The sequence below is a fragment of the Oncorhynchus nerka genome, linkage group LG4, assembly GCF_034236695.1.
Source record: "Oncorhynchus nerka isolate Pitt River linkage group LG4, Oner_Uvic_2.0, whole genome shotgun sequence".
NCBI lineage: Eukaryota > Metazoa > Chordata > Actinopteri > Salmoniformes > Salmonidae > Oncorhynchus > Oncorhynchus nerka.
Window position 1 is genome coordinate 45,130,649 of NC_088399.1, and position 5,761 is coordinate 45,136,409.

A 5,761-nucleotide genomic window follows, 5' to 3' on the forward strand; every position below is an offset into this window, starting at 1 on the left:
TTGGTCACATGATTAGCAGATGTAGGGAAATGCTTGTGCTTCTAGCTCTGACAGTACTTGTTAGACATTACTGCACTAACAAATTACACAACATATACCCAATGCACACAAATCTAAGTAAGAACTTTGTCCTTAAGCCATTTTGCCACAACTTTGGAAGTATGTTTGGGGTCATTGTCCATTTGGAAGACCCATTTGCGACCAAGCTTTAACTTCCTGACTGATGTCTTGAGATGTTGCTTCAATATATCCACATCATTTTCCTGCCTCATGATGCCATCTATTTTGTGATGTGTGCCAGTCCCTTTTGCAGCAAAGCACCCCCACAACATGATGCTGCCACTTCTGTGCTTCACGGTTGGGATGGTGTTCTTGAGCTTGTAAGCCTCCTCCTTTTTCCTCCAATCTTAACAATGGTCAATATGACAAAACAGTTCTATTTTTGTTTCATCAGACCAGAGGACATTTCTCCAAAAAGTACGATCTTTGTCCCCATGTACAGTTGCAAACCGTAGTCTGGCTTTTTTATGCTGGTTTTGGAACAGTGACTTCTTCCTTGCTGAGCGGCCTATCAGGTGATGTTGATATAGGACTCGTTTTACTGTGGATATAGATACTTTTGTACCTGTTTCCTCCAGCATCTTCACAAGGTCCTCTGCTGTTGTTCTGGGATTGATTTGCACTTTTCGCACCAAAGTACGTTAATTTCTAGGAGACAGAACGCGTCTCCTTCCTGAGCGGTATGAGGGCTGCATGTTCTCAGGGTGTTTATACTTGCATACTATTTTAATGGATTAAATGTCAAGAATTGTGAAAAATTGAGTTTGAATGTATTTGGCTAAGGTGTAAGTAAACTTCCGACTTCAACTGTATATGTAAATAAAAAAAAGCTACCTATTGTAATGACTATTCAGAAACACTGTTGCATCTTTTTGGGCATTGCATTCAGGTAAGGAACCTGTGGCAAGACATCAGTAGATTTATAATTTTACACATTTTAAGATTTTACACTATTATGGAGATATGTACTGTTTGAATTCTTTACCGACGATAGAAATAAGTTGAAACAATTTTATGTAATTAATTTCATTATTGTTTTGGCCAAATTTCATATACACAAACATCACATTTTCTTACTTTATAAAAATACATTTAACTATATTTTAAGATGATAAATACTCTGCCAACATAAAAGCCGTTAATAAAGCCGTTGATAAACGTGTGTATGTCCCTCTACGGCAGGGGTGTCAAAGTCAAATGGACGGAGGGCCAAATAAAAAAATCAGCTACAAGACGAGGGCCGGACTGTTCGAATGTTCATTGAAAAATTTTTAAATGACGCATATAGTCTAGTGAACCTAATTGAACCTACTGAAAACCTAACAAATATATTACAATATGATCAGATAAATAAAGCAATATTTTCTTATGGCTCTGTCAGTAATCTTTAATTTTCAACAGACACAAAAGACAAATTTCCTTTATATAAATATCCCCATAACATGAACATTAAATGAAAGAAACCGGTATTCAAGGCACCATCAGTAGACTATATTTTCTATTTTAGCAAAAGTGGGCTAAATTTACTTCAAAGAAAAAACAATAATAGCAATTTTCTATCATCCACTCAACTGAAATATTTTTAAAATATAATTGGATTGAAATACAAAAAAATAAAGTGCAAAAATCTATTAATCAAAAACAACACTTTGTTTAAGGAGAAGTAACATGCAGTGAAAACAAATATTAAATTTTAACTTTTAAACTTGAACTGAGTAAAAACTCTAAATATGTGATTGCACAGTAATGTTCACTTGTTTGAGGTTGAGGGTGATACTTGGTGGTGTCCCATCTTTTCCACAAGTTCATCAATGTTCGGGGTAAGGCTCTGAGCTGAAGAAATCCTCAGAATTGAGTGGAGGTGTTCAGCAGTAAGTCGACTTCTGTGTGATGTTTTGTTCAGGTTCATCAAAGAAAACAGTTGTTCACACAGGTATGTGCTGCCAAACATAGACAACGTTTGAGCAGCCTGGATGCGCAGCTGGGGCATTGTGCCGGGGAGGAAACGGGCGAACTCCGCAGCACCCACTGCCGCATATTTTGCCCTCAGTGCATCATTGCATTGGAGGTCAATCAACTCCATTTGGAGGTTTGGTGGTGAGCTTTCCACGTCAACAGCAAATGGGTTACCGAGCAGTTCCAACCTGCTTTTTGTGCTTCAAAGTCAGCAAATCGGCGTCGAAAGTCAGCGGCAAGCATACCTATTTTATCAGCCAACTGTGTGCTCGGGAACGCACTGGTAGAGAGCTTCTCTTTCATGGTCTGGCAGCTGGGAAAGTGGCTCAAATTTTCTTTCCGCATCTGCGTCTCCCACAGAGTCAGTTTGGTTTTAAATGCCTTCACTGTACTGTACATATCAGAGATGACACGATCCCGACCCTGCAGCTGCAAGTTTATTGCATTCAGATGACTCGTAATGTCACACAGAAAAGCCATTTCACACAGAAACATTTCGTCTCGGAGTTGTGTTGTGTCTTTCCCTTTGCTGTCCAAGAACAGACAAATCTCCTCACGAAGCTCGAAACATCTTTGAAGCACCTTTCCCTGGCTTAGCCATCGCACCTCTGTGTGATAAGGCAAATCACCATGCTCCGTTTCTAACTCCGTCAGAAATGCCTTGAACTGGCGGTGATTCAAACCTTTGGCTCTGATAAAGTTAACTGTGCGCGTGATGATGCTCATTACATGCTCCATTTTCAAGGCTTTACCGCACAACGCTTCCTGGTGTATGATACAATGATAAGCTGTCAGCTCACCTGTCGCGTTTTCCTCTTGCATCTTTTCCCGTATCTTCGCCACCAGTCCGCTCCTGTGTCCACACATCGCAGGTGCTCCGTCGGTTGTCAAACCCACGAGTTTTTCCCAAGGCAGCTCCATCTCATTTACACATCTTGACACCTCTTCATACAAATCATGCCCCGTAGTTGTGCCATGCATAGGACGTAAAGCCAAAAACTCCTCTGTCACGCTTAGGTTGGAGTCCACTCCGCGGATGAAAATTGACAACTGGGCAATGTCAGAAATGTCGGTGCTCTCATCCACAGCCAAGGAATATGCAATAAAATCTTTTCCCTTTTTCACAAGCTGCTCTTTTAGATTGATGGACAACTGGTCTACTCTCTCGGCAATGGTGTTTCTGCTCAGACTCACATTTAAAAAGAGTTGCCTTTTTTCTGGGCAAACTTCGTCACAAACTTTAATCATGCAGTTTTTGATGAAATCCCCTCCGTAAATGGCCGGGCTGATTTAGCGATCTCTTCTGCCAAAATAAAACTGGCCTTGACAGCAGCCTGGCCTTGTGATTTGGCTTTTTTGAACAGAGCCTGTCGAGATTTGAGGCCTCGTTTTAATTCCTCTGCCTTTTGTAGCCTTTGTTCCATGTCCATATTCTTGTTTTTGTCCGCGTGTTTCGTTTCATAATGTCGTCTCAGATTATACTCTTTCAGTACCGCCACACTTTCTCCACACAGAAGACACACAGGTTTTCCAGCTACCTTCGTGAACATATACTCCGACTCCCACCTTGTTTGAAACCCCCGGTTCTCAGTATCCACCTTCTGTTTTGCCATTTTTGATGGGTATCTGAAAGTTAATTTTACTGTGATGCTGACGACTGCTGTGCCAATAAATATTGAAATGAAGCAGCCTACTGCTCGGTGCGTCACCTTTGCATTGTGGGAAATGTAGTATTGGTGCGTGTAAAAGATCTGCGGGCTGCCGGCTTGCTGCGGGCCGGTTCTAATAATAAATCAAGATCATCCCAGGGGCCGTAAAAAACCTTCTTGCGGGCCGGATGTGGCCCGCGGGCCTTGACTCTGACATATGTGCTCTACGGGATCTACGGGATGGCAACTGCACCGCCCGCAAACGCAAGGCTCTCCAGAGGGTGGTGCAGTCTGCACAATGCATCACCAGGGGCAAACTACCTGCCCTCCAGAACACCTACAGCACCCGATGTCACAGAAAGGCCAAAAAGATCATCAAGGACAACAACTACCCGAGCCACTGCCTGTTCACCCCGTTACCATCCAGAAGGCGAGGTCAGTACAGGTGCATCAAAGCTGGGACAGAGAGACTGAAAAACAGCTTCTATCTCAAGGCCATCAGACTGCTCAACAGCCATCACTAACTCAGAGAGGCTGCTGCCTGCATAGAGACTCACTAGTCACTTTAAACAATGCCACTTTAATGTTTACATGTCTTACATTAGTCATCTCGTATGTATATACTGTATCTTATACTATCTATTGCAACTTGCCTATGCCGCTTGGCCATCGCTCATCCATATATTTGTATGTACATATTCTTATTCCATCCCTTTAGATTTGTGTGGATTAGGTAGTCGTTGGGGAATTTTTTGATTACTTGTTAGATATTACTGCACTGTTGGCAGTGGCGGTTCTAGGTTGTATGGCTCCCCCCAGTGGCTCAACACTCTTAACTTTACTCTCCCACCTTGTCTCAATCCACATCTTCAAAGTGATGTCCACATGCTTTTTCAGGATGTCCCATCGCTGTGTGGAGGCTGAGAACAAGGTGTACAGTTTGTGTAAGATGCCAAAGGCCTGTGGCATCGACAGAACTTTTAGCAGCATCAGCCACAACCAGGTTCAATGTGTGAACCCCACATGGCACAAATATAGCTCTTGGATTAATTTCCTGGAGTCTGGCTTGAACATCTTTGAACATCTTTGTTTTTGCCTCTCATGTTGGCCCCATTATCATAAGACTGTCCTCTGCAGTCCTCAAAAGGGATTTTTAGCTTCTCTAATCTTTTGAGAATCAGGAATGCTAAATGTTGGCCCGTGGACTCCTCTGCCTCCAAAAACAACCTAAAATGTTCCTTTATGTGTGGCTCCTCCTTCAGTGACACAATTCTAATCACAACTGACACACTGTTCAGTGTGGCTGACATCTGAGATGCAATCTAGAGTGATAGAGAAGAATTTTGCCAGCTTGATGTCACTCACCATTATTGAAATGACCTTGCTGCTCAACAAATCAATGAGTTCATTTTGTATTTGGTGGCCAAGGTAGCTGGTGGTGTGACTCGAGGTCCCTTTTTGACTCGAGGTCCTCTCCATTTGATGGAGAGTCCAGTGTTTCTGTGTCCCCCCTTAGTGCCAGATTTCTAATAGCCAGAGATTGCACAAAAGCAGTCAAATGTGTCAACACCTCATTCCATCTTATCCTCTCAACCTCCATAATTGTTTCCCCTTTTTATCCTCATTGTCAGTTATTTCCATGTTTTCATGCAGTTTTGGTGTTCTGGACTGCTGTCCTGTGAAGTCAGCAAAGAATTACCATGTTTCAAGTCTGTCAGTCCTGAATTTGCTAAATTCGTAGCTTGCCTAGCTCACTGTAACGTCTGCTTCCAACTCACGCTCTCAAACACGTAGATCCCCTGAACGCAGCTTAATTTCCAGCCCACTTTCCAGCTCACACTCTCAAAAACATAGATCCCCCTAAACGCAGCTCACTCTCCAGATCCCAATTACCTGAATTCTGATCACCTGTTCACACACCTGTATGTAATTATCACAAACTATTTAGTTCAGTTCTTTGCACCCCATCATTGTGAGGTATTGTTTCATTTGTTACACAGTCTACTCGGAGCGCTGTTCATTTCATTAGTCCGCCTCTGTATCATAGTTTTTGGCCATCCTCACTAACAACACCTTTTTTGCCTATTCCCTGCCTG